Here is a 12,017-nt window from a genome sequence, read left to right as displayed (position 1 = left end):
GAATGAGGTCATGAGGAGGGGGCCCTGGCCCAATAGGAGTAATGTCCTCATGAGAAGTGACCCCAGAGTGCCCCCTCTGCCTCCTCCACGAGTCTGCACTCAGAGGCCATTGTGAACACAGGGCAAGAAGGCAGCCGCCTACAAGCCAAGGGGAAGAGGCCTCAGAGTGAAACCTACCTTGTCAGCACCTGGATCTTGGGCTTCCCACCCTCCAGAACTGTGAGATATAAATTTCTGTTTTTTAGCCACTCTGTCTGTGCTATTTTGCTCTGGCAGCCTGAGCGGATAATACAACTACAAATCACTGAATGTGAGTCAGGAGGAAATGTACAGCATGTGTTATTGTACAGCCTTCCCACCGTGAGGATACAATAGCACAGTAGCCTCGAGAGCATACGTAGTAGTGAAATATGGTTTCTGTGGTCAGAGAGAAGGATTTTTTCTCTCTCCTAGTTGCCCTGTCAGGGTGGGCATGGCTGCTGCTGCTGCTTCTGGGTTGCCACTACTGCCATGAGAGTGCATCTTTGGGACAGGGTCTGGCCTCAGGGCAGGGTTGGGTGGGATTACAAATAAAACCAGGATTCTCCTCCTACTCTCTCTGTCCTAGGTCTCTGATCAGAAAAAGAGGGGTTTTGTTGGAGCTTTTTCTTCCTGTGCCTGCTATGCAGTTCTGGGATTCAGGATGCTCTGAGTCTGAGCTGAAACCAAACCAAACTAAACCATAAACTCTCTGCCACACCCTTCCATGAGTTTTGATTTCTCCCTCCAATCTGTCCGCTATTCCTTACTTTTGAGGGTCTTCCAATTGTTGCTTCATGTATTCGTCCAGGGTTTTAGTTGTAATCAGTGGGGGATAGATAGTGTGGAGTGTGTTTACTCACCTTAACCAGACCTGGGACTCCTACCTTGATATTTTCAATCTCACAAATTAGGCATCATTGTTACTGTCTTATGAACTCAGTATTACTTTTGATTTATCTGCATGCTTGCTTCTTTCTTCTCACCATTCCCTTTTGCACCTCAGACCTTACTTCTTTCTGTTACTTTTATTTTGTCTGGAAATGTCTTTATTTTGCTAGAGTTCTTGAAAATAATTTATCTGGCTACATGATTCTAGGTTGACATAGTTTTGTTCTCAACACTTCAAAGATAACATTGCGCTATCTTTTGGGTTCCAGTGAGAAGTTAGCTGTATATATTTTTTAAAAAGATTTATTATTTTATTTATTTATTTTTGGCTGCATTGGGTCTTAGTTGCGGAACGTGGGATCTTTCGTTGCAGCACATGGGCTCTTTGTTGCCGCACATGGGCTACTCTCTAGTTGTGGCGTGCGGGTTTTCTCTCTCTAGTTGTGGCACACAGGCTCCAGGGCACGTGGGCTCTGTAGTTTGCAGCATGCAGCCTCTCTAGTTGAGGCGCGGGAGCTCAGTAGTTGTGGTGCAGGGGCTTAGTTGCCCTGTGGCATGTGGGATCTTAGTTCCCCGCCCAGGGATCAAACCCATGTCCCCTGCATTGGAAGCAGATTCTTTACCAGTGGACCACCAGGGAAGTCCCTAGCTGTCTATTTGTGGCTCTTCTGTAGATACTTGTTTTTTTTTAATTTTGCCTACTATTAACATCTCTTTGTCTTTTACAGTTAGACTAGAATGTTTCTGGTTGTGGACTTTTTTATTTATTATGCTTGGAATTTATTGGGCTTCCTGAATCAATACTGGAAAATTCATTTTCTTATCAAATACTGCTTATTTCCCAGTTTCTCTAGTCTCTCTTTCTGAAGTTGTATTATTAGACACGTCAGACATTTTTTAACTCTGTCTTTTATATCTGACTTTTTTTTCCTTCATACTTTCCCTCTCTGTACATCCATGCTGCATTCTGACAACATCTTTGGACCTATATTAAGCCAACCCACAAATTTTATCTCCAGCTGTATTTAATTTGCTATTTAACTTACCCATCTACTCTTTTATTTCAATTTTTATATTTTACTTTTGTAGAGTTTCTATTTGTGTTTTTCCCCCCAAATCTGCCTGGTCAGTTTTACATTCTCTTGTTTCATCATACTTCCAATATCTTCTTTTATTTCTTTACACATGTTGATTTATGAGCAGTGTCAGATACTTCTAATATCAGCAATCTTTGAAGGTCTAACTGCAGTTAATTGTTTCTGTAGTTCCTTTGCTCATGATCAGTTGTTTTGTTGTGTTTGATGGGTTTTTTTAAAATAAATTTATTTATTTATTTTTCGCTGTGTTGGGTCTTTGTTGCTGCATACAGGCTTTCTCTAGTTGTGGTGAGCGGGGGCTACTCTTCATTGTGGTGCATGGGCTTCTCATTGCAGTGGTTTCTCTTGTTGCAGAGCATGGGCTCTAGGCACATGAGCTTCAGTAGTTGTGGCACACAGGCTCAGTAGTTGTGGCTCGCGGGCTCTAGAGTGCAGCTTCAGTAGTGGTGGTGCATGGGCTTAGTTGCTCCACGGCATGTGGGATCTTCCAGGACCAGGGCTTGAACCTGTGTCCCCCACATTCCCAACCACTGCGCCACCAGGGAAGTCCTGTTTGATGGTTTTTTAATTGATATTTCATCTTACTTGGAACTTAGTCTGTGGGAATTCTTTGAGGCCTAGGTGTAAGTGCCTTCCTCCAGAGGGGATCTGTGTTTACATCTGCTGGGTACAGGTATACTACCCATGAGGGTCACTTTAAATGATATTTTTGGCTTATATTTTTCAAGCCTCACAGGTATTGTAAATTTTGGCCTACACCCTCAAGAGTGTGAGTGAGGGTTAGGGATGCTCTGAGGGAAGATATTTTTCATGCTTTTATCTAAGGCTATGGCTGAAGAATTAGTGTCCACTACCTCTCCCATCATGGCAGTTATTTTTCTTCTGGCTCACTGTCAGAGGGTCAGTGATTTAGGGGTCCTGGCTTTATGCAGAGGTCTTGTCTGATCTCCATCCTGCTTTGGCCCAGGCTTTGTCTCTTGTCACCAGAGATTTGGAGGCTGGTTAAAGCCCAGGCTTTACCTTTGGGCCCCTGGGGATTGGATGATTGATGCCAGGTATCTTCCAGGATACATTCATTTGCAACTTGCCTCTTATTCTTGCGATATTGTGATTGATAAGAAATATATATATTTGGTGATTGGGATGACCAAAACATATTTCTCATATATATGTGGTTTTCCTCCACAGTTCCTGACTCACAGCTCCCTAAACCCTTGGAAATTCCTGAGCCATAAGAGCAATAGGAGCATCTTTTGTTATAATATTTGGTCTCTTATCCTCAGTTCTTGAAATTGCTTCAGAGCCATAAAGGTGAAATGAGTATATTGTTATTTATAACAACCTCCTTTCCACTGCCACTGGGTTAAGGAGATGACTTCTTGAACGTTCTGTAGCTTAGTTGCACCTGCGCAGCAGGACAATTACCTCACCCTTTTCTTACCTCCAATCACATTTCCCCAAGCTCCCCAAACCTCATCTTTATCCCATCAATATCCTGAGCCCCACCCCTTCCGGGAGGCAGATTTCCTGTTTCCTCGCTTGGCTGCCTTGTGAATAAACCTTTTCTCTGCAAACTTTGGTGTCCCATGGTTTGGCCTGCTGTGCATTGGGCGAATGAACCAGGTTCGGTAATGTATTTTTCTACTTTTAAATTGATTTGTTGTTCATTAGATATTTTGAATTCTAATTCTCTGCTGATTATATATGTTGCAAACATCATCTCTGTACGAGGCTAGTTATTTCACTTTATAGTGCTTTTGAACTATAGAAATTTAAATCTAATCTTTTCAGATTTATCTAACTCTGTGTCTTATTTAAGAAATCCTGTCCTACTCCTAAGGTCATAAAGACAGCCTCCTGTATTTTGTGTTTAAGACTAAAAGTTTGCTTTTCATATTTAAGTTTTAAGTCATATCCAGTGGAATTGGTTTTTGTGTAAGGTGTGAAGTTGGAATTTAATTTTTTCCAGATGGATGGCCAATTGTCCTGGCTATCCTTCCCTGTAGGATTGTAATGCCATCTCTCTAATATATAAAGGTTCCACATGAGCAAGGATGTATTTCCAGGCTCTCTTCTCATTGCTCTATGGGTGTCAAAGCCAGTGTCTTAATTTCAGTAACTTTTTAATTAGTGTCATTATGTGAGACCTGGTATGCGAGACCCTCATCTAATTTTGGTTCTTCAAAATCTCATTTAGTCTAGGTGTTTTGCTCTTTCATTTGCATTTTACAATTTGCTTGCCAATTTCCATGATAAAACCTGTTGGGATTTTTATTGGTTTGGTATGTCTTTATGGTCTAATTTGAGGAGAACTGACATATTTAATTTATGATATTGAGTCTATTCATGACCATGGTATAAAACAAAATAATTTCAATAGTTTTATATTTTTTCAAAAAGTTCTTACATTTCTTTTATTTGATTTATTCACGTTATTCCTAATAGCATATTGTTTGTTGTTTTAGATAACTGTATCTTTTTTATTAATTCAGGTCTATTGTGATATAATTTACATAAAGTAAAATTTATCCTTTTTAAGTATTACAGCTCAATGAGTTTTAAAGGGTATAGAGCTGTGTAGCCACCATTACAGTCAAGACAAAGAATATTCCAGTACCCTGCGTTCCTTCATGCCACTTTGTAGTCAATACTGTCCTCCCATTTCCAACTTTTGGCAATGACCGCTCTGAATTCTGTCCCTATACTTTTGCCTTTTCCAGATTGTCATGTAAATGGAATTGTACAGTATGTAGCCTTTTGAGTTTGGCTTCTTTCACTTAGCAAAGTACTTTTGAGATTTGTCCACAACTTTCTGTGTATAGGTAGCTGATTCCTTTTTACTGCTGGGTAGTATTCATTGTATAGATGTACCATGAGTTGTTGACCCACTCACCAGTTGATCAGCTGAGGGACAATTTTTCCCTCCGTTTTGGATAATTATGAATAAAGTTGCTATGAACATTAGTGTACAAATTTGTGTGAGAACATGTTTTCATTTCTCTGGGGTAAATACCTAGCAGTGGTATTATTGGGTCATATGGTACATATGTATTTACATGTATTAGAAATTGTCAAAATGTTTTTCAAAGTGGTCATACTATTTTTCATCCCCATCAGTGAAGTGTGAGAGTTTTAGTTGCTCTGCATCCTTACCAATTCTTGGTATTGTAGTGGTATCTCATTGTGGTTTTAATCTGCATTTTCCTAATGACTAATAATTTTGAACTTCATTTCATGTCATTATTTGTCATCTGTATCTCTTCTTTGATAAAATATCTGTTCAAATATTTTGTCCAATTTATTTTAAAATAAATTTTATTTATTTATTTATTTACGTTTGGCTGTGTTGGGTCTTCGTTGCTATGCGCAGCCTTCCTCTTGTTGCAGTGAGCAGGGGCTAATCTTCACTGCGGAGCACCGGCTCTAGGTGCGCAGGCTTCAGTAGCTTTGGCTTACGGGCTCAGTAGTTGTGGCTCATGGGCTCAGTAGTTGTGGCACACGGGCTTAGTTGCTCCACAGCATGTGGGATCTTCCCGGACCAGGGCTCGAACCTGTGTCCCCTGAATTGGCAGGAGGATTCTTAACCACTGCACCACCAGGGAATCCCCTCCAATTTTTTTTTTTTTTTTTCCGGTACGCGGGCCTCTCACTGCTGTGGCCTCTTCCGTTGCGGAGCACAGGCTCTGGACGCGCAGGCTCAGCGGCCGTGGCTCACGGACCCAGCCGCTCCGCGGCATGTGGGATCTTCCCGGACCGGGGCACGAACCCGTGTCCCCTGCATCGGCAGACGGACTCTCAACCACTGCGCCACCAGGGAAGCCCCCCTCCAATTTTTAAAAGTTGGAATTTTTGTTATTGAGTATCAAGAGACCTTAACATATTGTGGTTACAAGTTCTTTATCAGATGTGTGTTTGCAAGTATTTTCTCTAGTCTGTAGATGATCTTTTTTATTCGAGGATGTGAATATCAAATTTCTATGATGCTCAAATCTCTTGTATAAAATGGCATAGGTATTTGCATATAACCTACACAATCCTCCTGTACTTTTTAATTTATTTTTATAGAAATATAGATGATATACAATATTACATTGGTTTCAGATGTACCACATAGTGTTTTGACATTTGCATACATTATGAAATGATCACCATGATAAGTCTAGTAACCATCTGTCTTCATACAAAATTCTTACAATATTATTGAACATATTCCTTATGCTGTGTATTACATCCCCATGACTTATTTTATAACTGTAGATTTGTACTTCTTAATCCCCTGTACCTCTTTTGCCCTTATCCCCAACCTTCTCCCCTCTGATAACCACCCATTTCTTCTCTGTTTCTGTGAGTCTGTTTTCATTTCTTTTGTTTATTTTATTTTTTATATTCCACATATAAGTGAGTTCATATGGTGTTAGTTTCTCTCTGGCTTATTTCACTTAGCATAATATGCTCTACATGCACCCACGTTGCCACAAATGGCAAGATTTCATTTTTTTATGCCTGAGTAATATTCCATTGTTTATATATACCACATCTTCTTTATTCATCTACTGATGGGCACTTAGGTTGCTTCCATATCTTGGGTAAATAATGCTGCAGGAACATAGGGGTGCATATACCTTTTCATATTAGTGTTTTTGTTTTCTTCAGATAAATACCCAGAAGTGAAGTTGCTGTATCATATGGCAGTTCTATTTTTAATTTTTTGAGGAATCTCCATACTGTTTTCCATAGTGGCTGCACCAATTTACATTCCCAACAGCAGTGCATGGTGGGTTTCCTTTTCTCTACATCCTCCAACACTTGTTATTTGTTGTCTTCTTGATGACAGCCATTCTGACAGGTGTGAGGCGGTAGTTCATTATGGTTTCAATTTGATTTCCCTGCTGGTTAGCGATGTTGAGCATTTTTTCATGTGTCCGTTGGCCTTCTCTATGTCTTCTTTGGAAAAATGTCTATTCAGGTCTTCTGACCATTTTTTAATTGGGTTATTTGTTTTATGGATGTTGAGTTGTATGAGTTCTTTGTATATTTTGGATATTAACTATTTATCAGATATATTATTTGCAAATATGAGCAATTTCATTTGGGCAGGGCGGTCGCAGTGCCCAGGGCCCAGCGCTTCATCTGCTCCCTGGGTTCTTCCCAGCCGGTCCCTGGAGGAGCCTGCAGGACCCTGAAGGCAGCTGCCTGGAGCCTCCACCCGGGGTCTGGGGGTCAGTATAGGGCGGTTGTGTCAAAATGTCGGAAGCCGAGAGAGGCCGGATGGGCGGTGGGCTACCCGGAGGGTTGGAAGTGGGCGCTGGGCTGTGGCGGGCTGGGAGCTTCAGGCCACGGGGACAGGCGGCGGGACCCCCGGGTTGGGAAGAGGGCTCCGGCGGGCTGGGGACAGGAGACTGTCAGGGTCGGGCCAGGGGGCGAGCCCGAGGGTGGGTGGGGCTGGACTGGGGAAGGAGGGCTCTGGGGTCGCCGAGGGGCAGAAGGACGGGGTGAACGCGTTCCCGCGACCCGCTGCTGGATTGCAGTGGCGTGGGGAGGGGATAGTCACGGGGGAGGGAGGGTCCTGAGGACGGTCTGGGGAGGGTTGAGCTCCGGTCCAAGCTGCTGTCCGGGCTGCTGGGCCAGCTGCAGTGGGCGGGGGCGGGGCTGAGGGACCCAGCAAGAAGGGGTTGGGGGTCTTGGACGTGGGTTGGGTCACAACTCTGTCCTCCTCCCGCGACCCCCACAGCGTCTCCCAGGACGCTCTTCTCTCCGGCGGGGCTGCCGTCCTCTGCAGAGGGACCTCCAGGGACCCCCTTGGAGGCCGCCCGCCATTGGGCCCCTTCGCGGCGGGTGTCAGTGGCGCCACCTAGTGGCGACCCCACGGCCGGCTCCTGGCTCTGGGCGCCCGGTTCAAGATTCTTTTCTACAACACTTTACTTCATTGTCACTGTTGTAATAACAATCTGAATCTTGTTCCTTTGTACACAACTTGCTCTTACTTGGAAAGTTATTAGAATTTTCTTTGTCTTTGATGTTCTTATCTTTCATTATAATGCATCTACATGTTTCTCTTATTTCTTTGGTACACAATGGGCCCGTGCAATCAGGCCATTTCTCTTTTTAAATTAAATAATTAAGTAACTTTAGTAAATTCTGGGAGATCAGTTTCTATTTGTATCAGTCAGGGCAGGAGACAGATGACATTCTCAAATTGAGGGAATGGAGGAGAGTTTAATAAAGGAACCATTTCTAAAGGAATGGAGAGGATTATGGGACGCCGACAAGGGAGGTGGAGCATCTTGGGCTAGCAGGAGTGGAGTCCTTGTTGCCAATATGCTTGAAGGAGCAAAGAGAGGGAACAATTACCAGAAACTGGAATAAGTAGCCCTAGTTGTAAGGGGAAGGTCTTTGGTGGAGGAAAACAGCAGCCCAAGATGATTCAGCAAGGAGGGGATCTCCTCCCCTTGATCAGCAGGTGTCTCCCATTGGCAGGTCCCGACAGGAAACCAGAGGGCAAAGGCACCTGGGTGATGTGGTCCAAAGGAATCAGCCTCCTGGGGCTGAGTAATATTCCATTGTATATACACACCACGTCTTCTTTATTCATTCATCTGTCAATGGACATTTATTTATTTATTTATTTATTATTTTAAAAGGTGAAGAGGCCACTTTTAAAAAAAATTTTATTTACTTTCTTGACTTTTTTTTTTTTTTGGCTGCGTCAGGTCTTCATTGCAGCCTGCAGGCTTCTCTCTAGTTGTGGCATGCGGGTGTTCTTTCTCTAGCTGTGGCTCGCGGGCTCCAGAGAGCATGGACTCTGTAGTTTGCAGCATGTGGGCTTTCTTGTTGAGGCGCGCGAGCTCAATAGTTGTGGCGCCCTGGCTTAGTTGCCCCACGGCATGTGGGATCTTAGTTCCTCCACCAGGGATCAAACCCTTGTTCCCTGCATTGGAAGGTGGATTCTTTACCACTGGACCACCAGGGAAGTCCCCTGTTGATGGACATTTACATTGCTTCCATGTCTTGACTATTGTAAATAGTGCTGCTATGAACATTGGGGTGCATGTATCTTTTCGAATTATAGTTTTCTCCAGATATATGTCCAGGAGTGGGATTGCTAATCATATGGTAACTCTATTTTTTGTTCTTTGGGGAACCTCCATACTGTTTTCCACAGTGGCTGCACCAATTTACATTCCCACCAACAGTGTAGGAGGGTTTCCTTTTTTCCACACCCTCTTCAGCATTTATTATTGTAGACTTTGTGATGATGGTCATTCTGATCAGTGTGAGGTGATACCTCATGGTAGTTTTGATTTGCATTTCTCTAATAATTAGTGATGTTGAGCATCTTTTCATGTGCTTCTTGGCCATCTGTATGTCTTCTTTGGAGAAATGTCTGTTTAGGTCTTCTGCCCATTTTTTGATTGGGTTGTTTGGTTTTTTTGCTATTGAGTTATATGAGCTGTTTGTATATTTTGGAAATTAAGCCCTTGTCAGTTGCATTGTTTACAAATATTTTCTTCCATTCTGTAAGTTGTCTTTTCATTCTGTTTATGGTTTCCTTTGCTGTGCAAAGAAGCAAAAGCTTCTAAGTTTGATTAGGTCTCATTTGTTTATTTTTGCTTTCATTTCTATTGCCTTGGGAGACTGACCTAAGAAAACATTTCTACGATTTATATCAGAGAATGTTTTGCCTATGTTCTCTTCTAGGAGTTTTATGGTATCATGTAAGTTTATATGGTATCATTTAAGTCTTTAAGCCATTTTGAGTTTATTTTTGTGTATGGTGTGAGGGTGTGTTCTAACTTCATTGATTTCCATGCAACTGTCCAGCTTCCCCAACACACACCACTTGCTGAAGAGACTGTCTTTTCTCCATTATGTATTCTTGCCTCCTTTGTTGAAGATTAATTGACTGCAGGTGTGTGGGTTTATTTCTGTGCTCTCTAGTCTGTTCCATTGATCCATATGTCTGTTTTGAATACTGTAGGTTTGCAGTGCTGTCTGAAGTCTGGGAGAGTTTTGTCTGAAGTCTGGGAGGGTATGTTTATTTGATTGAATCCTCTCTCCCGACTATACGTGAGAGCACAGACTGTGCTTGCTCTTGCTCTCTGTGGCATCCCCTGCACATTGCACAGAGCCTGGCACATAGTAGGTTCTCAGTCAGTATTTTTGAATAAATGAATAGAAGCCAGAGAAAGCCAGAAGAATGGAAGTCCACAGCACTCTATGTCTGAGCAGTTAAGAATTGGGAGCTTTGCTTTACAAGTTTCAAAAAAAATATGCATTTTTGCCTTTTGAGTTGAAAGGCAAAAACTGTGAATAAATTTTTTAAAGTGTCTTTTGTTCTTATAAAAGAAATCTGGAAGAACCTGAAGCTGACACAGGCATCATTTAAGACCCAAGATGTGAAGGTGTGGGTGTGACTGTGACAGGTTGTACTTTATTAAGGGAAAAGAACTCTCTCGCATAAGGATGGAGAATGGGGTTCCGCATATATGTGAGACCATACGGTACTTGTCTTCCTCTGTCTGACTTACTTCACTTAGCATAATGCTGTCAAAGTCCATCCAGGTTGTTGCAAATAGCAAGATTTCCTTCTGTTTTATGGATTAATAATATTCCATTATGTATATACACCACATTTTCTTTATTTATCCATTGATGGACACTTAGGTTGTTTCCATATCTTGGCTACTGTAAATAGTACTGTATGAACATGGAGGGGAGATCTTTTTGAGTTAGTGTTTTCCTTTCCTTCAGATAAATACTCAGGAGTAGAATTGCTGAATCATATCAGTAATCTCTTATTTGACTGAAGTTTGACTTTTGTTGTTCTTTTAGAAAGTCAGCTGTATTTCCTGGATTATCACATATTTGAAATGTTGGTCTGTTGCCTTCACAGCTGTGTAATACTTTAACTGAGTGTAAAATTCTTTTTTTTTTTTTTAGGACACCTTTCTCTTTAATGAAATTGTTCAGATGTGCAAGGGATTACAGGCATTTGTGATCACAGTAAGTGTCCTGAGGTTGGAACCACACAACAGACCAGAAAAAAAGATGCTATAGTCTGTGCCCATTCATGCTCTTCATCCTCCTTCAATATTAATAAAATGTAATGGAGAGTCCCTACCTTTTGTTGAACTCATAATTGAGTTTTAGCATTTTAATGATTATTCTTTATGATTTGTAGGGGCCACATGGCCCATAATGCACAATTAGAGGTAAGATGCCCTTTCCAAGGTCATTGGCCCTATACAACTTTTGTAAATATGACTGGTACATTACACTTTTATTATTCAATTAGCTTCGGCAATCAGGAACTTAAGACATAATTGGATCACGTCAAGTACAGTTACATTGCACATGAATCCAAGAAAAGAATGTGATGAGTACACCACAAGTTTAATTCAGGGTTATCTAATTGTTTTATCCTAAAATACAGTTCCTCTCATCTCACTGGAACCCACACACTAAATTAAGGACTCTGGCTGCCAGAATTCATTTGTGTTCTTGGATTTTCACTTTGAAAACTTCCAAAGGAGACAAGGAATCCTGCTGATAGCAGAGTAAGCCTCAGCTATGGAAGTCAAACTGGTGATAAATATGAAGAAAACCGTATTCAGTTTTAATGAATACAAATAGCATAATGCCTGGACCAGGGGAGCCCAGGGAAATGTTCAGCTTAGTTCATGGGTGGAATTCAACAATTTTTTTTTCACACACACACACACACACTGTATTTTATTTTTACAAGAGATGGACTGACACCAAGCATTGTAAATGGATGACCACAACAAAAGCAACAACAATTGCAATTACCAAACACGAAACACACTCATACTATGTCATAATATTGACATTCAGTCCAGTAATCCTCCACTGTTACAGCTCCTTTACTTTGCAGTGAAAATTGATTTTATATGTTTTGCCTCTGAGTCCTTGTGAGATTTTTTTTTAATTCAAGCAGAAAGTCACAAAAATTATAATCATCCTCATCAGTTCACTCAGTCCCATGTAATT

This window comes from Hyperoodon ampullatus (genome assembly GCF_949752795.1).
Source record: "Hyperoodon ampullatus genome assembly, chromosome: 14".
NCBI classification, from domain to species: domain Eukaryota; kingdom Metazoa; phylum Chordata; class Mammalia; order Artiodactyla; family Ziphiidae; genus Hyperoodon; species Hyperoodon ampullatus.
This window is presented reverse-complemented; position numbering follows the sequence as displayed.